General features: G+C 31.1%; 1 protein-coding gene across 1 annotated transcript in view; it reads left to right on the top strand.

Annotated features, from left to right (window-relative positions):
- Ccdc91 (coiled-coil domain containing 91) overlaps nt 1–21891 on the top strand; it is a 332645-nt gene that overhangs the window by 199778 nt on the left and 110976 nt on the right. The window lies entirely within an intron of this gene.

The raw sequence follows: 21891 nt of genomic DNA, 5'->3' as shown, positions 1-21891 counted from the left end.
TATGCATTCTTAGCATACCAACAAGATTTCAATCTCTTAAAATAGGGTGATAAAAAAGTGTGCCTTGAGACTATTTATCTGCCAGAAAACACACTTTTATTAACTGCTAATTATTGTCCCAAATGTATATATTAATATGTTAGCAGATTGTAGCTGGTCATAAAACTATTTTTCTCCTACCACATACTTTACTTTTCTTTATCCTCCACATCTGGCAAATTAAAGAGTGAAAGAAGTAAAACTTTAAATTGAAATCTACTCATAAAATAAGACACTCTGCTTCTCTTAAATGCATTCTTTGAGAAAGTAGAGAAATCATTATTCTCACTTGAAAAAACCCTTTTGTAATATTATGAAGAAAGTAACATTTAAGTAACATTAAGAAGAAAGTAGAGAAAGAATAGTTCTGCTCGTTGGTTGGGGAAAATTTTATATAATGAAAAGGGGAAATTAGTACTTCCTAACTCCTGTATTTATATTTTTCTTCTCTGATTCTTCGATGTTTTTCTTCCCTAACATCCCTTAGTACAAAATTACTTCTTTTAGATAGAGGACTTGTTTGAGTAAAACAGAAGCCCCAGAATAGTTAAAAAAAAAAAAAAGCTGTATTTGTGCATTTAGACTGTAAATTATGTGCATGATTTCCTGACCAGGATAGTTGTGATCAAGGAACATGCAAAGGAAAACAGTGAAATGATGCCTATGATCTTTTGAGATGTTTTAAAGAGTGACCTAGTTATATTCAACTATGCAAATGGAAAGTAATAATCTTAACTTCCAAAACGATATTTTTCCAGATGGTGTTCATAATGATGGCGATAGGCATGATTCCAGAATGAACTATTAAAGAAGAATGGTAACATTGTAAGCAAGATGGATTTCTAAGAAATTATTGTCAGGCAAACCTTAATTTTTGAGGAACAAATTTGTTAGACTAGTCAGGAAGATGAGAAAGAACCAAATTGCTTACTTTTAATAAATTAAGTTTCTCATAAAATCATTATGAACAGAAGTGGGAAATATATGAGAACAAGGGCATTAGAGTAAAAACTGTCTAAAAGACTGTACCAAATTTTTCAGTGTATGGATCAGTACCACTTAGAGGAAAATCTGTAGTGAAATGCTACAGAATGTTATTTGCATCCTTATTCTGCTCAATATTGTTATCAATGTTTGTTAAAAATACTGAAAGCATATATTCACTTTAGTATGTAAAAGTCATATTTAAGGTATTTTAGAAACCTGAAATAGTGGGACTACATCCAAAGTGAAATTCACAAGGAATAAATTTTAGGGCCTCATTCTAAAAACTTCTGCATCAATGGAGGTTTAGGAAGAATCAAACTTGACCATATAACATATATTTGATATTTAGGGTGTTTTGATGTTGTTGTTATTGTGAGTTTCAAAAGGTAATTTTAGTCTCATATAATAGAAATTTAAGTTCTAAAAAATGGTATTAAGGATATTATATTTTTAAGGTTATATTCAGATTGAATATTTATAGGAACATGAACATAGAGTTGAAGGGAAAGGAAAATATATGGATAACAGCTGAAAGTCCTTGAAATAAATTGCCTATTTGGAAGATTATTATATGGGAAAAATATTAGACTTTTTTTATTATTGTTATAGTTTTGATATGTTGTATCTCCCCAAATCTCATGTGTGGGACAATGCAAGAATGTTCAGAGGTGATACCATTAGATCATGAAAGCAATAATCTAATCAGTGGGGTGATCTACTTGAATGGATTAACTAGTTGTTGGCTGTAGGCAGGTAGGGTGTACCCTGAGGAAGTAGGTGGGGGGGGGGCAGCAAGTCTTCAAAGTGTAGGTTTTCTCTCTGGTGAGCAGAGCTCTCTCTGTTTCCTGGTTGTAATGAACTAAGCAGCTTTCTTCAACTACACCCTTCACCATGAGTTTGGGTACAGACTGAACCTCTGAAACCATGAATTAAAATGAACTTCTCTTTCTCTAAGTGGATCTCGTCAGGTATATTGGTTACAATGATACACAGAAAACTAAGGTGAATGCATTGAAATTAATGCACATTCAACTCATTATGAAAATTTAAAATTGAATTAGGGTGAACCTAATTATATTATACTGACATTATATTATATTTACCTTATATTAGATAATTTTTGCATGCAAAATAGCTATTTAATATAGTTCTACCTAATATAAAGAGGTAGTGTGTAATTTTCCATTGAAGTAGCAAGTTTTCTTTACCTATAGTAACCAATCATAGCATGGATACTCTTTTGATGGGTAATTTGTACAGAGGTTTCAAGCATTAAATGAGTGATCAGATTCTGTGTTCTTTAAGTTTATTTTAAATCCCAAGGTTTTGTCCTTTTAGAAATTGAATTTAATTTTTGCACTTAATATACATTTGCTCAATGAAGATCCAGATAGATCAGGGCATTGCCATGATTGACATCATCATTCCTGACCCTAGAATGTCTTCATTTATCTGGTTTCATGAACATTTGTCACTAAACTTAAATTTTTATCTTCATTTGCAGCTCCCATTGTTTCCCCTCCAGTAGGGGGAACAATTTTAAAGTAATATGTCCTTATTTGAATAGAAAATTGTATGCAATGGTGGGCCATTTGCTCTCCAATCTTTAATGAGAATATTTCTAAAAACCATTTCTGCTTTCCTTATGTTGACAGCTTAACAAACAAGCAAAATTCTAACACTTTTTTCTATTATAAACCAGTGTATTTGATACTTTATTTCAGAAATATTGATAATTTTCTTTAAAATCTTCACTCTGGATAAAATTAATATTTTGAAATAACTTTTGTTAAATACTAAACTTTACTAGAAAAACTGTCCTAAGTAGATAGCAGAAAATATGGTTAAGTTTGCTACCTTTTTGTAGAAAAGTTATATTGAAAATGAGTTTCTACCCACTAACTTTGTTTCTTTGCTCAGAGATGTTTATAATAAGTCATGTTTTAAATAACAGTTCTAATTAAAGTATGAGGTATGAGAAAGATCTTCATGCTTAATGGATTCCAATTGGAAAGTTATTATATGTAATATTGTATATGTAATATGGGTACTGTATGATGATAGAAGTTGGATGTTAGATGAAACTCTCTTGTTACCTGGATGTTCAGAGGCCACAAGAATTATCTGAATCAAGCTCTGCAGTAATAGCCTGCATTTAAATTATCATCATTTGAACCACTTTCAATGTCTCTTTCAATAAATGATGATTCATTAGGTATCTTATAATTTTATTCAGAGTTATTAGTTCTTCATCTGTCTTACCTATTGTAAAGCCTGTAGTATTTTGATAGTATGAAATCTAGTGAAAGAACAAATAAGTATGTAGGTAAAGTCAGGGTTGAAGTTAAGAGTTTAAAAATATCATACTCATCACAGGCAGCCTATTCCAAAAAGCATGCGCAGTTACATTGTTTGGTGTGTTCAGTCTCTAGCATTTTACTGTATTAATTCATTTAATACTTAATTATAGACATTTATATTTCATGTTATATATTACTGGAATGAAGAAAATAGATTAGACAACCTAGAACAGAGCTACATGAAGAGTTTGTAGTTGTATCAACAAATGAAAGCTCTAGACTACCAGCAGCCTCCAGCTGCTCCAAAGCAGCTTCTTGTTTACATACCACTTGAGCTGTGCTGTCAAAGCTTGTAAGCAGAGGTTACCAAGAATCCACCTGTGTTCTAAGGAAGCTTGTTGGAGCAAGAATAATACATACTGGGAGAACAATGATCCAAAAGGAGGAGTAAGGAAAATGAATTATAGGATTTGGGAGTTAGGATTAGTCATAAAATGGACTTGCAGAGATTTGTCAGAATTTACAAAGTGAATTTGTTGGAATAACCTGGTAACACATGAGTCTGTACCAGGTTACTTATAGATTGATTTTTCTTTGGTCTTATCTTGGAATATAAGAGTCTGAATGCAGTATTGCTAAAAGGTTTGAGCTTAAATGATGTGTTACGCACATCATGGCTAAGTATAGCATAATTTATTTGTTCTGTAACTCAAAAGTTTGCAAAATGTAGTTTCTAGTTCCATTTATAGCTCTCTCTCATAGGTTGGTTGTCAGCAATATTGTTTTCTCACTTTATCAGTATAACTGTGATCTTCTTTTCTTTTTAAACTTCAGGAGAAAACAGTCATCCTCCTCAGTTTGTGGTATTATTACCTGTTTGGTTTTCTATGGCCCTTTACACTTATTTGAACATTTATTGTGTTTTCATAATCTGTGTTATATTATTTTGTGTGCATCTATTTTTATTTCATAAAAAATCCATTCTGTATAGAACAGAACTTATTTTGTTTCCTGCCTTTTTCCACTAAGGACTATTTTGAGATCCATTAAACATGTTTTGAAAATTGTAAACAATTGCTGTATGTGTACGTAAATCCTATACCATTCATCTGTTACAATGTGTAAACTGAGTTCATTTTTTGTTATTGAAGAATCCATAGTCTGAATTCTCAATATTTTCCCTATCCATTCTTTCAGTAATGGACATTGGGTTGTTTATTAACTTCTCACTAACTTTAAGAAAAAAAAAGTGTGTGTCTTTACAGTTCATTGTGAGATAAAAAAGAAAATTACGTCTGTCACTTTGGCTCTTTATCCACTGATCTATTTGTTGTCAATCATAATTTCCATCCAAGAGTGTAATTTCTTGATGACAGGTTATGCCTAAATTTAAGTACCACTAGTGTGTTCTTTAGAATGATGGTGATGTGTAAGCCCACACTCTACCAACAAAGCCGAGATATTCCTATATGCCATTTCCCCCAAGATAATTAGTGTTATCCAGTTTGTAATTTGTACTCTTTAGTGAATGATAATCTCATTTCTAACTTCTATTTTTATCATAGTTTGTTAACTTTGGGGATTACTTTTCAATAAATTGCCAGTTTTTAACACCCTCCCCCCCTTCACTGTTGAAGTTCATTAGGTTTTGTTTCTTGCTGATTTTCAGGGGCTATTTGTAAATAACATTATTAACCCATTAAAGGTCTTATATGAAGCACATGTCTTTTGTCTGTAAAGTGAATATACTAACTTTGTAGTTAAATGAAATCTTTGATTTTAATGTGATTCAATCAATCAATTTTTGCCTTGTGGTTTGTACTGTTTTCTTTAAGAATTTCTTAATTATCCTCACAGGTAAAGATTTACTTGTGCTTTTTTTGCAAATTAACTTTATAATTTTACCTTTTTCCATTTTTGTATTTCATCCCTTTAAATGAATTTATGGAGTTTAAATTTATATGTGATTTTAAGGAAAGATACAGTATCTATTTTCATTTTCCCCTCTAAGCTGAGCTACTTTTCTTAGTAGCTTATACTTGAAGAATACAACTCCATGCCTTGTTCCAAAACAAGCAAACCTAAACCCTTTGTGTGACTTTTTCTAGCCTGACCCAAAGGCACCTCCAAAGGCTTTACCTGACAAGATTCACAGGGAATATCTCCTCTCCCCCCACTAGACTACCAAGTTATAGTGTTTGATGGGAGACAAAATCAAGTATCCAGCCCGTTCTTTGCATATTTCTCTTCCTAGTCCAGGTGTGCTTGTTCCCAGGTCTCTGAGGAGTTTGGTGGAGATCTTCAGACCCTTCAGCTGAGGCCTGCTTATTGGAAGGAGGAGTGGAGAAGCGTAGAGGTCTCTTCAGTACTTTCTTCTCTTAGTCCTCTCCTTTCCTCCTCTTCTCCCTGGGGTTCATATAACTTCTGCAGCTCTCTGATTGGGACTTCTGCAACTTGAGACAATCCCCATGTCTGTGCCAATTCTCTGCCTCTTGATTTGTGTGTTCTTCCATGTTTAAAAGCCCACATGTCAATTCATGCTAAAATTTGAGAGCCACTGAACTAACAAACAGTGTACTCTTCATACAATATTCATGGTGCTTTTCTATCACACAGAAGTTGCTACACATACATGGATTTGTTTGAGCTTTTTGTTTTGCTCTATTGGTATGTTGATTCTTGTATAAATACCATAATATGTTTTATAACTATATTTTATTATAGTGTGATGTATATTAATAGATGGTATGGTAAATCTTTATTCTTTCTTCTTGGTGTTTTTTTTTTCCTTTCAGCACTTTAAATATTTGACTCCACTCCCTTTTTTCTTACATGTAATTCTGAATTTTTACCACTATAAGAAGGTGTTTTCTTCCTCTGGCTGTTTAAAAAGATTCTTCTTTTTCTTTGATATTTTGCAGCCTGAACATATGCTTATGTGTGGATTATGGTATTAATTCTGTTAATGTTCTCTGAGTTTCTTGGACCTGCAGTTTGCTGTTTGTCATTAATTTTAGAAAATTCTTAGCCCTTATTATTTCAAATACTTCTTCCACTTCAGTCTTTCTTTCTTTTCCTTTTGGTATTTCAGGTACACTTTGTTACATCATTCAAAATTGTCCCACAGTTCTTGCCTCTTCTGGTCTATATTTTTGTTCATTTTTTCCCCTTGTTTTCCTTAATCTAAACTTTTGCACTATATTTAGGAAGTCTTTGTTACCCTATTGTCATGTTAATGATTCTTCCCTTGGTCATGTTGAATCTACTGATGAGCCCACCAAAGGCATTTTTTTCCCATTTTGATTCCAGTATTTTGATTGTCTCTTTCAATTTCTGCTCGTACATTATCCATCTGGTTTTGCATGCTATTCATTCCATTACATTCTTCAATATGTTTATCATTTTTGATTTTTAATTCTTATTCTGGTAATTCCAAAAAGTTTCTTATATCTGAAAGTGGTCCTTATGCTCTTGTTGCTTCTTCAGACTTTCTTGCCTATTAATATGCCTTATAAATTCTGTTAAAAGACTATGTGATTGGTGTTATGTCCATAGATTTTAGGGGCAGGTGTTAAGTTATTATCTGTCTAGGATTAGATGTTTAGTGTTTTCTGTTGGCTGTAAATTTTAAGGGAGTTCAAACTCCTTTAAGTATCCTTGTTTTTGTTTTTTAACCTCTAAGTAACTCCTGTTTAGATACCTAAAAGACCTGTGAGACTCTTAGTCACTATTAATATAGCAGAATGCTGTTGATTTGGTGATAAGGTACTAAGGAGAGGAAGCCATCTGTAATCATGTGATTGAATCTCCAGGAGCCTTTGACCTTTGTAGGTATTGGTTAGCTCCCCACTCTACCTTCTTTATATGAGATATGAAGTCTAGAAGATATTGTAATATCTTTCAGGTGACAGAAAGTTCTGATAAAGTCTATTTATCTGAAGAATAGGACTTTGTAATTTAGAATGCTCTGGGCCTATTTCACTGTTTCACTTGATTACTTTTTTCTTCCCCTTGCCAGACCCATGAAGGCAACTTTCTTGGTTCTTCACTGTGAGATTCTGATTGGATTCCTGGTGAGAAACCAAAGTGTGAGAACCCTCCAATAAGACTTTCAAACAACAGAAGTTCTCATTCTCATAAATATCCTTATTTGCACCAAAGCAATATCCCAAATTATCATATAAGAGTGTCAAACAAATTGTACCAGCAGTTCCTTTTGTAGATACGCAGATCACTGAATTTGTGTGTTTCTCTAGTTTGAGGTGGCAGTTTGTGATAGTTCTGACAGATTTAAGGAGTATAATTGATCTTTAGTTTGATCAGTTTTTTCTTATAAATGATGACTTCCAGGCTCTTTATGTGTCAGATATGAAATCTGAATTTATGTTTTCATTACTTTAGCAAATTTTATCAGTATACAAATTTATTTTAAACATTAACCTTTTCTTAGATTAAGACTGTGTTCTTAACAAACAAGACCAGTAAAAGCATACTAGTTCTAATTGAAGTGAGGACCTTCTAATTTCTGTCATGTTATATATGCTTCTGACTTATCTAGCACTCTGCTGGAAAAAATCTGAAAAATGTGGGTATTAAGTTTAAACTCATCAGAACTGAACCCTTCTGGACACTATCATTTTTATGTCTAGCAATCAAACTTTATTGATGTTATTTTGTTTAGATTGTATTTTTCATTACATGTTTTGCTCACTTATGATTATTTACAGTATTTATTATATATCCCAAAATATAGTTTATTTTGGAGAGAGGAAAATAAAGATGTATTTTCCAATATATGTAGAATTATATACTACATATGTACTAGAAAATAGTTTGTGCTACTTGAGATTCCCCTTCTCATCTAGGGAATGTTTATTTCTTGTATATCAAGGAGAAAGAGGCATTGCCTTTTTGTTTTCCACTTTCTTTCTCTAGATGGATGTTTAATCTTTTAAGGAAATATACCAAAAGTATGATATGATTGCTTCATTTCCAATCTCAAAGACATTAAAGATGTGATAATCTTTCCCCAGATGTTATTTACCAAATCTGCCTTAAATGATAATTATAAGGCTTATATAAGAGAACAACTGGAGCTTTCTTAAGTCATTTAGTAACTTCACATCTTTAAAAAATTCTGCTAAATTTTGAGGAGTGGGGCAAGGAGTCAGATATATAAATCTTTTTATTGACCTTCCAATTTCTGTCATGTTATATATGCTTCTGACTTGTTTTTCTACTGAACCAGTAATTTAGTCCATTACTGGTCTGTGTAAATCTTAGCCACAGCTATTTCCCAAGGTGGTTTGGGGTCTAACGAGTGGTTGGTGTTGATGTCCAGCAGGAAATCTTGCAAACCAGATGATTGGTGTGGTTGACTGTAACCTTGTTAAAGCTTTGGTCAAGTTGCACTTAGGGGAGTTATTTAATTAGTTTCCCAATAATGTTTGTATACAGTTTTTAGGTGACCCCTACTTTTTTCTTTCATCATGATTTGGAAAAAGACAGTTGTTTGTTATTTTCACAGTCAAATATTAGTCCTGTATTCTTTTAAGTGGTCCTTAAGCAGTCATTTTGATAACTGATAGAACTTCTCTAGAATGTTAGTGTCTAGAGTATTGTCATAAGTGTAATTTGAGAGCTTTCAATATAACAGTTTTGTACTAGAAAGAATTTTTAAAATATAAACATTTTTAGTCCTAAAGTAGTTAATAAACTTATCATGGGAATCAGAAATAAAGCACAGTACATTATAATAATTAATACATTAGTGATAGAAACAAAATGATCTGGAAGTCAGAACGTTTAACTCTTCAGAAGATAACAGTTAATTCTTCCTAAGTATTTGGGGAAGACTTCACAAAGAAAGTGAAGGTATTATGACTATAGAGAAATAGTGTGTTAGAAATTAAATTACTTTAACATGTATATTATTATTTCTTCATATTTACTGAAATATTATTCATAGTAAAATTTGTTTTTATAGCTGGTATTATTCTATGAATTTGGACCAGCTTATACAATTTTATAGTTATCACTTAAATTAAGATAAAATCAAGAGTGAAGTAGAGAGTAATATTTCTAGGCATCCCTCTCCCTTAGTCTTAGTCAGTGAAGGAGAAATTCTTTATATCATTATCTCAAAAGTACATAGTTTACCTTATGGTTCATTCTTGTTGATGTATATTCTAAGAGGTTTGACAACTACATCACAATGTATATCTAACAATGTAATAGAATACAAAATAATTTCATTGCTTTAAAACTGTCCATGATCTAATAATCCTTCCCTTACCTGATCCCTGGTAAACACTGACATTTTTATTCTCTCCTTAGTTTTACCTTGTTGAGAGAATCATAGAATTGGTATCATTCAGTATGTAGACATTTTAGATTGGCTTCTGTCACTTAGTAATATGAATTTACCATTCCAACCTGTCTTCTCATGGCTTGATCATTCATTTCTTTTTAGCCCAGAATAATAGTTCATTATTCATGTACCACAGTTTATCCATTTATATGAAGGATACTTTGGTTGCTTTTAAGTTTTACGAATTTTAAATAAAGCTGCTGCAAAGATCTATGTGCCAGTGTCTATGTAGACATGTTTCATCTTATTTATTTAAATACCAAGGCAGTTTAATCAGTGTTGGATAGTATGTCAAAATTACCTTTGGATTTCTAATACCCTGTCTAACTTTCTGTCAAAGTGGCTATATCATTTTTCATACCACCAGCAATGAATGTGAGTTTCTCTTATTCCATATCTCACCAGAATTTGATGTCAGTATTCTGGATTTTTACAATTTCAATAGTTTTATTCTGGTATCTTGTCAATTTAATTCTCAAGACATATGTTTTCATCCTCATATACTTATTAGCAATCTAGATATCTTCTTTGGCAAGCTTTTTTTTGAAGTTTTTTTTACTAATTTTTATTTTTTAAATTGTTGAGTTTTAGAGCTTTTGTATATTTTGCATAACAGTGCTTTATCAGAAGTATCTCTTTCAAATATATTCTCTAATTGATAGTAATCTTATTTTCCTGACATCTTTTATAGAGCAGAAGCTTTTAATTTTGATGAAGTTCAGTTTATCTGTTATTTTTCATGAATTGCAACTTCAGTATTCTTTATGTATAAAAACTGATCACCAAACTCAAAGTTATATATTTCTCACATATATTATCTTATACTAATTTTATAATGTGTTTTAACATTTAGATCTAACATTTTGCATTTGCTTTTGTGAAGTGCTGGATCTAGAGACTTTTTTTTTTTTTTTGTATGTGAATGTCCACTTGGGTAGCGCCATTTTTCAAAAGACTATGTTTTCTTTATTGTATTGCCTTTACTCCTTTTCAAATGCCAGTTGACTGTCATGTGTTTGTTTTTGGCTCCTCCATTCTCTGTTGTTGAACTATTTGTGTATTCACATTCCGGCATCACAATGTCTTGGTAAACATAGCTTTATAGGAAGTATTAAAGTGAGGTAGGACCAGTCCACCAACTTTGTTGTTCTTCAGTGTTTTGTTGACTATTCTGAGCCTTTCCTTCTCTGCATAAACTTTAGAATTAGTTTATCATTTTCCACAAAATAATTTCCTAGGATTTTGTTTGGGATTACATTGAAACTGTGATTTTCATCTTCTGTGAACAAAGGTTTACTTCTTTCTTCACAAACTGTATAGGTTTTATTTTATTGTTAGTATTATTGTTTCTTTATTTTAGTGCATCATCTAGAACTTCCAGTATGACATTGAAAAATAGTAGTAAAAATGACATGCTTTCTTTGTTGTTGATCCTAATAGAAAAACTTAACAATGTTAGCTGTAGACTTTTTGTGAATGCTCCATATCAGATTGAGAAAGTTTTCCTTTTTTCCGAGTTTGATGAGAGAATTTTTCATGAATACATGTTGGATTTTGTCACATGCTTTGTCTGCATGTGATTTTACTCTGTTGATAAAAATGTGATTTTTGAATGGTAAACCAGACTTACATACCTAATATAAATTCTACTTTGTGTCATGAATAATTCTATTTATACTTTGTTAGATTTGATTTGCTAATATGTTGAAGATTTTGAATCTGTGTTCCTGAGTGATACCGGTCTGAGATTTTCTTTTTTTATAATGTCCCAGTCTGATTTCATTATTATGATAATTTTGGCCTTATAGAATAAGCTAAGAACTATTCCCTCAGCTTTTACCTTCTAAAAATAGATCATAGTGAATTGTTAACTATTCTTCCATAAATGTTTGTTAGAATTTATAAAACCAAACCAAATCTGGTGCTTTTTGTTTTGAAAGATTATTAATTATTAATTAATTTTTTAAAAAGATATAGGACTACTCATATTGTCTGTTTCTTCTTTGGTGAATTTTGGAAGATTGTGTCTTTTCCAAGAATGGGTTCACCTTTTCTAGGTTATCCAGTTTGTCTACATAGATTTTGTTTTCTTAGTATTGTTTTCCTTTGAATATCTATAGCTTCTGAGTGATAGCCTCTTCTGTAGCTTCTTTAATTTCTATTGTTAATAATTAATGTCCTCGCTTTTTTTCTTGGTTATCCTGGATAGATTCTTATTGATTTTTATTAAATTCAGATAATTAGCTTCGGGTTTTAGTGATTTTCTCTTTCATTGATTTTTGTTCTTATTTTCATTTTTTCAGCTTTGAACTTACTTAGCTTCTCCTTTTCTTGTTTCTTATGGTAGATATGCTAGCTTTTCAAAGCTAGAGCAAACACACTTAAAATAATCAACTTATAAAGAAAAAAGGTTAATTTCTGACCCACAGCTTTAGAGTTTCTGTCCATGATCATTTAACCTCATTGGTTTGTGTCTATGGTGAGGCAACACTTCATAGTGGAGTGCAGTGGAGGAGCATAAATGCTCACCTCATAGCCAGGAAGCAAAGGAAAGAAAGGGGAGGGAGCAGGGTCCCATAGCTCTCTTCCTAGTAGCACCACTGTGGAGAGAAAGCTTTAAGCCACCCACCTTTAGTCAACACTGAGGATCCAAACTAATAGGAAAGATTATTGATTTTTAGATTCTTTTTTTCCCCGATATCCATATTCAGTGCTAAACATTTCTTCTAAGTGCTGCTTTTTATTCATCCCACAAATTTTGGTAAGTTTTAATTTAATTTTCTTCTAGTTTAAAGTATCTATAAAATTTTTCTAGAGATTGTTTTTTTTTTTGTTGTTGCATATGTTATTTCAAACTGTTATTTAATCTCCAAGTAGCTTGAGATTGTTCAGCTTTCTTTGTGTTGAGCTATACTGTTTTGTATTTTAGTTCCATTGTGACAGGAGAGTAAGTACCTCTTGTAATCTCTAATATATCTTTAAATTTCCGAAGGTTGACTTTGTTAAGGAGAGTGAAATATCTAGACTATTCAAAATCATTCCTTTTGCTCTCCTATTGACTGGAAGCAAGCATAAAAGGATTTTTCTGAGATATTGTGTTAGAACCTTGTGAGCTCTTGTAGATGAAGCTCAAGACATTACTGCTCTGTAATCGAATCTCTGCAGAGCTTTCAACTTATTCACATTGAGCCTCCAGCAGTTCATTGATTTCAATTTGGATTTTTCTTCCACAGAAAGTTTCTATTTAGAAGTTTCTACTCTTGTAAGTTGTGATTTCTTTGTTTCTCCCTGGGTATGTTTTAAATTTTGTGGCTAGCACTTTTTCCTGTGACTTTACTTCTTAAATCTAAGAATAGTTGTGGATTTTTCATTTTCTTTCTTTCTTTCTTTCTTTCTTTCTTTCTTTCTTTCTTTCTTTCTTTCTTTCTTTCTTTCTTTTTAGGATTTTACTTGATGTTAGTACATAGTGGCAACTACTAAGCTTCTTATGGTCTGCATCAGAAACTGGAAGTCAATAATCTGTTTTTTAACTGGAGTTTACATTTCTTACAATACTTTTGTATTTAAATTTTATTGTTCAATTTTAGCTTTTAAAATACTCTTTTTCTTTTTTACCTTCTTTTTGGTTAATTCTTTATTTTTTCTTTTTTATTCAAAATTTCAAGTCACATACCAAATTTTTTAGTCTTAGCGAATATTTTGCTGATTATGTATATCCTCATTGATTTTTGTTTCAGCTCCATTAGTGAGAAGTGTGCTAAAATCGATAGTTGTGAAGTTATATTACAGAATTTACTATAAATATTGAACTTAAAATATAGTGTTAACCAATCATCACTTTCCTGAATTTTATAAGAACCTTAGAATGCTTTAACACCAGTTACTCCATTCCTGATATTGATGCTGTTTCTCTCCTGTGATTTTTATTTAATCCTGTCCTATCTTCATTTTCACAGTTTTAACTTTCTTGTTATCATTCTGTGTAATCAACTTTGTACATACTTGACCATATATTAGATGTTTTGTTTGGAGGGGGGCCATTAGTCTTAACTTCTTTAAGTTAGTCATTTTCATGTGATTTCTGAATTGAAATTGAAAGTGTTATTAGGTAGCACTGAATAGTCCTTCAATGAAGATATATTGTTGTAAAACTTTAATTTTTTTATGATAGTACATCTATTTCCTCCTTATTTTGATACAGTAGTTTTAATTCATATTTAGTTATGGGTTAATACTAGTGATAAGGGGGTTTTGTTTTGTTTTTTAAGATAATCAATCCACTTTTCCATGACTGTTAATACACTCCTTTTGCTTTGAGATTTGCTAATGTGATTTGGTGAGAACTTTTTTAATTATTATTTTTATGTCATATTGTGTTTTAGTTTGTGTATACATGTCTCTCTTCTTTCTGGAAAAATTTCTTCTGCCCCATTGTTTCCTGTTGTTTTCTTTTCCAACTCTACTTTGATATGTCATACTTCTCTAGTATGTTTTTCAGTTCTTGTCTGTGTTCTGCATTCTGTGTAATCTGTTCAGAATCTGTCTTCCTGGCCACACATTTCTGTTCTTTGTAAACTGAAGTGTAAATCAATTACTGGCCTTTTTTCAACCAATATATTTTAAAATTTTATATTCTCCTTTTTTATAAGCATACATAATCATTTTTTGTAGCATCTGATTTCTTACTCATATTTTTGATGCTTAAGAAAAGATGTTAAATGTACTTTTTAGAAATACCTTGTATCTGGTAGTTCGACCATTTGTTGTGTTTTAAAGTCTGATTCTGCACTTGTGCTGACTCACACTCATGGTAGCTTGTTTCCTCAAGCATTTTGTTTTTCATATTTGTGAGATCATCTTAATTGGAAATTTAATTCTGATAATCCTTTGAGGCTTAGTTTTAAGATCTAGATAACTTAAAGGTATGTTTTATATTTTACATTCAGCGTTTTTGTACTGGGTTTTTCATGATATATTCTATATCTAAAACCAGAAAAAATATAAAATTCATCTTTATTTATTCCTCTGTTATGAGTAAATGTAAATACTACATATAAGCTTTCAATCAACTTTATATTTGTAATTATTTTAAAATAGTTAAAGTCACATAATAAATAACCAACCCAAGACAGTAATTATTTAAACCAGTTCTCAAACCACATTTCCCAGCATAGAAATATAATATATTCTGTAGAGAAACCTGGTAATCATGTATATTCTTTTCTGCTTAGTGGTTTAAAATTCTTATTAGCTTAATAAAGGTTATACATTAAAAATACACAGCTTACAATCAATCTTTGATCCATGAAATCACTTTTTTAAAAAATTTTTTTAGTTGTAGATGGACACTATCTTTATTTATTTTTATATGGTGCTGAGGATAGAACCCAGTGCCTCACACTTGCAAGGCAAGTACTCCACCACTGAGCTACAGCCCCAGCCCCCATGAAATCACTTTTGATGGAGAAGATTTTAAATATCTATAGAAACAGAAAAATGGTGGTATAGCAGAGAAATATGGGAGAAAATAAGTTGACCATCAAAATGTTGAAATGTCTTCTCATGTAGATTGAGAAAAAGAATATGTTAGGGTTTCATTATGGAAGATCATAAAGTTCCAATGGCAGACTTTAAACTCTGAGGTCAATAAGGTAGGATTTGAGAAATTGTTTTCATTTCTAGACTATTTTTATTTCTTTATCCAACTGAATGTACATAATGTATGCTATTCCTTTTGCCTGTGTTTTCCTGCACTTTCTAAAAATTTGTACAATTATTACATGCTAATTTTAAAAATAAAAACTTCAGAAAAGATATATTGTTCCTGGGACATCAATAAACAGTTTTATTATTTTTTAAATTTTTGTTATGTGGAAGACAAGATTGTATCTTTAATTATTATCAAATATTTTAAGCACAACTTAGACATGTTCACCCTTTATTTATTTATTTTTTAAACTGCTGTAGGTCAGTCATGATAGTCTACTGCTATTCTCTATGAAGTTGTTCTATATTTTTGTATTTGCATTTCTATTAAAACAGTATTAAGTTTTAAAAGAACAAAATTTAGACAATAATTTTATGTCAAATGAAGCAATAATTATAAAAATTTGGTAAATTAGGTTTCATCAAGGTGAAAATTTCTGCTAGCTAAATCCTAAAGTAAGCAAAAAGAACCAGACCTGGTGGCATGTGAGTAGTCCCAGCTATTTAAGAAGCTAAAACAGGAGGATCACTTGAGCCCAGGAGTTTGGGGCCAGCCTGGACAACATAACTAGACCCCATTTCTTAAAAATAAATAAATAAATGAATAAAAAATGAAAAATAAAAAGTGGAAAGGCAGTACAGAAACTAGGGCAACTATTCATGAAACTTATATTTGGCAATGATTTATATTATACAAAAATATCTATAAATTAGTAATAAAAGAGAAACTGAAATAAATATTGACAAAAACTTGAAAAAGACAAAAACATGAAAAATTTAAGAATGACCAAAAAGCACATGATAAAACATTTAACATTTCACATCATTATAAAAATTCACATTCAAACCATAGTGACAGACTTTGTTCTGCCTGTTAAAATTATTAATATTAAACAGACTAAAATAGCCAAATGGTGAATAGGTAGCAATGGAAATTCTCATAATTCCTAGTATTGTAACCATTTTGTAAAACTATCTGACAGTTTCTTATAAACTTAAACATACACTTTCCTATTTGCAAAAGAAATGAAAGTGCGTGTCAAAGAGTAAACATGACTGCTTTTTTTCACAGCAGCCAAAACTGCAAACAACCCAAATGTCTATCATAAGTAGAATGGGTAAACAAATTATGATATATTCATACAGAGGAATGCTGTTCAGGAATATAAATAAATCAGTTACTGATAACACATTGTTAACTATTTAGATTAATCTTAAAAATTTTCTATAGACCCAGTGAAGCCATATATGAAATAATCTATACTTTATGATAATAAAGATAGATATTTCAAAAATCTGCAAAACAAATGTGAAAAAAATCTGAACACTTATTGCTTCTAGGGAAGGCTACTTGGACAACACAGATGGTGATAAGATATGTGTGTCATGCAGCAAAGTGCATGGCTAAGGTTTTTTTCAAAGTTGTGTAGTTAAGATTTGTATATATTCATGTATATAAAAATTGCTAAAGACAAAGACTTAAAATCATTCTTGTCAATTATGCCATAGGTGACATTATTGATGGTGAAATATTTGTAGATTATTGACAGTTGTTAGAAGATGAGTGATATTTGCATTATTTATTTTGTTTGCTTTCTATATGCTTGAAACATCTTATTCCACTAAATCTTGGAAAACATGTATAGTTTTGAGGGAACTCAAACCAGATCACATGAAAAATCACTAATGGAAGTGGCAATATTTGATCTAGAGAAGAGAACTTTTGGGAGATATGCTCAAAAATGGATTTTATTTTTAAATGTTTACAGGGAGGTTAGCTATTTTCTGTGATTTAAAAAGACAGTCCCTTCATGTGAAAACAAATTTTAGCTCAATTTAACATGAGACTATTTAAGATCTCTCTTAGCAGATGTCAATCATGAAATATACAATATTAACTTGTAGTCAACATGTTGTATATTAGATCTTCAGAACTTCTTCATCCTCCATAACTGAAACATTTTACCATTTGATCAACATCTCCTTGGATTCATATGCTAAATCCTCATCATGACTGGGTTCATCTACTTTCTGTATAATGTAAAATACAGTAGTACTAATGAAAAATTATCCAGTGGTAGTAACATAAAGCTACAGTGTATAAAATATATGCAGAGAACAAAATAGTATCTTACAGGTTATTAACTTTGGAGAAAACCATAATTATAAATAGCAAAGTCAAGATATACTTGGTTATATTTGTGTAGAAATAGTTTGTAATATGTTTTCATATGTATAATTCAATTTAACTCTCCTGTGAGAAAAGTCTATGTTATTAGGAACTTTACAAATAAAGAATTTTTCATTAGAAACTCCAGATATCCTTTGTATAGAATCTAAAGTCCTCTAGGAATTAGTAGATATAAGCAAAGTCTGGAGTTAAATGTAATGGTCTGTAAAGTTTATTGCAATAGGTTATAATAACTACTGTAGGCCTGGTGTGGTGGTGCATGCCTGTAATCCCAGTGGCTCAGGAGGAAGAGACAGGAGGATTTTGAGTTCAAAGCCAGCCTCAGCAAAAGTGAGGTGCTAAGCAACTCAGTGAGACCCTATCTCTAAATAAAATACAAAACAGGACTGGGGATGTGCCTAAGTGGTTGAGTGCCCTTGAGTTCAATCCCAGGTACCCCCCAAAAATAAAAAAAATAACTACTGTAAGTGTAGAGAACATGTAAGATTTAAAAAATCTGTTGGAATCTCTTCTTTGTTTATAAATGTTTTGATGTCTCTATTAAGAACAGAGACAATCCTGTAGTTTGGTGTCTTGAATAAGATTTTTAAAAATGATCCTTATGAATTTTATGATGTTGCCTTTGCTTTGAATGTCTGCTCTAAGGTATGTAACAGTTAATTTTTAGAACATCCCTACCTTAGTCAGCTAGTAAGGTGGAATAGTATCAACCCTTCCTCAGCCACCCCAAGGAAACCATTTCTGGGGTGCTGGAATGCCCAGATAGTTAAAGAGCTTCATATTGACATGGAAGGTAAGAGTAATAAGGGCTATTTCCAGATATGGTTTATATGTTAGATAGAATAAAGGGATTGAAAAGCTTTTTGGCCACGCTTTATCTTGGTACTTTATAATTTCTAACTAATTGTGATTAAATAACCCAAATAAGCTCTGTCCCAGAAAGGAAAGGCATTGCTACTTCTGGCAGAAGTCAGACAACAGACAGACTTCAAACCATACACTTTTTCCTGCAGTCCCTTACAAAGGCTGCAAAAGCACTCTAATGATTTCCCTTTTTGTGCAGATACTACAAGAGTTGTTGCTATAGTATCAGAAAATAACATAGCATTTTAAAAGATGCATAACACCCTCAGTCATTAGAGATATACAATTAAAAACCATGAGATACTATTTCCTACCCACTATTATAGTTATAAGAGCTATGAAAGACAACAGTCACACTGTAAACAAAAAATACATTGTAATCCTAATTTTTGTGGATATAAAATAAAAATTTGAAAAGTTTCAAGATAGAGGTTTCAAGACAGAATGCCCAAACTGCTGCTTTTCTTTGATTGACATTGGTCTGTACTATAAAAGTTAATGTATTATATGTTAGGGAGAGATACTTTGATATTTGTTTTTTTATACTATATATATATTTTTTTGCAAAAGTATATGAACATTGCTTCTGAGGCATTTTATTTTCAGTAGAAACTAATATTTTCCTTCATATGCACAACACTTATTTTCATAAGTGAACTTAATTGTCATAATTGTGTAAACTATCCAAGGGGAAGTCTAGTTAACATTTTTGAGTGACAGATACATCACTTACATTACTTAGTTTAATTCTCATGATACCATGAAGTTGGCATTACTAGCATTACATTAAAAAAAAGTAAACAAAACTAGAGACTTAGAAAAGTTAACTTGTACTGTTAGTAAATAAAATACTGGTGAGTGAACTCCACACAACAGTCAGTTGGTCTCAATGCCTATGATAAATCTGATAGAGTATGCTGCCTCTTAAGAGATATATCTCCAGAATGCAAATTAAACTAAAGAATACATTTAATCACTTACAGAAATGTATAAGACAGAGTTTATAATTGTGGCTTGGATATTAGTCTCTGTTTTTTTTCCACAGACTATTCTCTTTCTCTGAATGTATGATCTTTGTAAACAAGTCAACTTGTTTGTTAACTGCTGAATGAATTACTTATTGCTATGTATTTCTTGGCATTCTAGTGGGTGAAACTCAGCTATCTAAATGTTTTACATTCTTACTTTCCAAAAAGTATATCTGTCAAGAACGAATGATTCCTCATTCCCTTCTAGGTTTGTAGTCTTAAACAGTCTCTGTTACTGTATCTTGACCTGGGAGAGGGAGTGGGAAATAGAGTTGAGGCACTCACCATAATCTCAATATAACTACAGGGTTTTTTGAAAAGTTTTTTTTCCTATAAATTTTAAGGCTAGATAAGTACTATGATTATATGACTAATCCAAAAAGTCAATGATGCAATTCATGGTGATGGAGTAGAGATCTGAGAGTCCTCGGATTTCTAAAGAATCCCATGCTCTTTGTATTCAGCTCTTCCTGAGTCTGAGTTACAACTTAACCATTTCTTAGTCCATTGAACCAAAGCAGTTGACGTAGCTGTAACTTAATTTTAAAATTGATAAATAATAACACATTTCCAAGTTATTGTGAACATTTACTAATAACATTTGTAAAGTTCCTTACATTGTACCTAGATATAATATCCCCACAAAATATTAAAATCTTCTAAAAACTGATTTTTAAATCTAGTTGAATATGATATCCACTTTTCTAATCCACCCTTTGTCCCCTCCTCCCATGCATAAAAAGAGAAAGAATGAGAAAGACCAGAACTTATATCTTAGTTTAATAGTACTCTAAAAAGAATAAAGGCACATATGTTATTATAACCAAATGGAAGTGAAGTGTTACCTAACATACTAGTTATATCATGCAGCTTTTAGTTATTATAGGTAATAACTATGAAGTACTGGAGCTAATTTTAGCTACTAAATAATTACCTCTTCTGGTAACAAGTAAATAGAATATGAGTATTGTTGAAATGATTCATTAAAAATCTGGCAAGTTACCCAAAGATAGCAGGTTTTTTGTAAGGGTTTTGTGGTACTACTTCATGTAAAGCACAATTTAACAGTGCCTTGTGTTTAAAATAATGAATGAGAAAACCCAGTAACCTAATTGTATTTTTTTCCCAAGCAGATCCATTAATTCATTTCAGGCGTATTTTAAGTAGAATGCTTGTTTCAAAGGATAATTTCGGGTTTATTTTTGTGCAAGCAAGCTTGAATGCTGTCTTCTATATAGCATAGTGTCAGAATTAAGAATTGTCATTCAAAATGAATTTTATAAAAATTGTCATTTTAGCTTAGTATCCTCTTTGTATTTAGTTCTTGTTGGATGACTGAGGAAACTTGGCCCACTTGTAATTAATTACTTAATGACTTCATTAATGTGCCTTACTGTCATAATAGATTTTTTTATTTTAAGGAAAAATTAATTTCAGAGTTATTTTTGATGAAAGCTTCATTCTGTTTCTTGATTCAGTGATTTAATTTTTTTGTTTTAATTAGTTATATATGACAGAATCATTTATGCACTTTGATATATCATACATAGATGGGATATAATTTCTCACTTTTCTGATTATACATGTTGTAGAATCATATTGGTCATGCAGAGTGTATGTGTGTGTGTGTGTATGTATATATATATGTGTGTGTGTATATATATATATATATATATATATATATATATATATATATGGTTTGTTTCATTCTAATATCCTTCCTATACCTACGTCCCCTTTCCTTCCCTCCCTTCACTCTCCTCTACCTAATCTAAGGTAACTCTGTTCTTCCCTAGTGCCCCTCCCATTGTGAATTAGCATTCACAATTTTATTTGTTCTATTTGTATATTATCCCCTCTATAAACCTAAATTGACTATTATTAATTTCATGAGATTCATATTTTTCATATTAAGCTTAATTATTTTCCTGATATATCTGTATATTTTCTCATGTGTGTGTCTAAGATAGATTAAGTATTATTTGTGGTCCTTTGAAATTTTTTGTGCATATAGACCTACTTAGAATACAAAATTAAAGTCTCAGGTATTATTACTTGTACAGAATACTCATTTGTTTTTCAGTTGCATTTTACAAATTCAGATGGTAGTAATGATTTCTCAGAATCATGTTATGATTTGTATCACAGTTTAGATTTGCTTTTTAAGGAAAAACCACATCTTTCATGTGACTTTTATTACTCTTTTGAAAACTTAAATGAAAAATAACATAACAATTAAAAACAAGAAAAACAGACTATCTTAAATAGACAAGGACTATTTATTCACTGTTAAAAAGTGCTTTAAATGTTTCAAACCAAAACAACTTTGAAAGACATAAATCTGTTTTAAAATGTAGAATATCAAAATGAGTTTATGTTTAAAGGGTGTTTTGATGTTTCTACCTA

Source organism: Urocitellus parryii, chromosome 5 (assembly GCF_045843805.1).
Source record: "Urocitellus parryii isolate mUroPar1 chromosome 5, mUroPar1.hap1, whole genome shotgun sequence".
Classification (NCBI taxonomy): domain Eukaryota; kingdom Metazoa; phylum Chordata; class Mammalia; order Rodentia; family Sciuridae; genus Urocitellus; species Urocitellus parryii.
The sequence above is the reverse complement of the archived record's forward strand: the minus strand, read 5'-3'. Positions and strand labels throughout refer to the sequence as shown.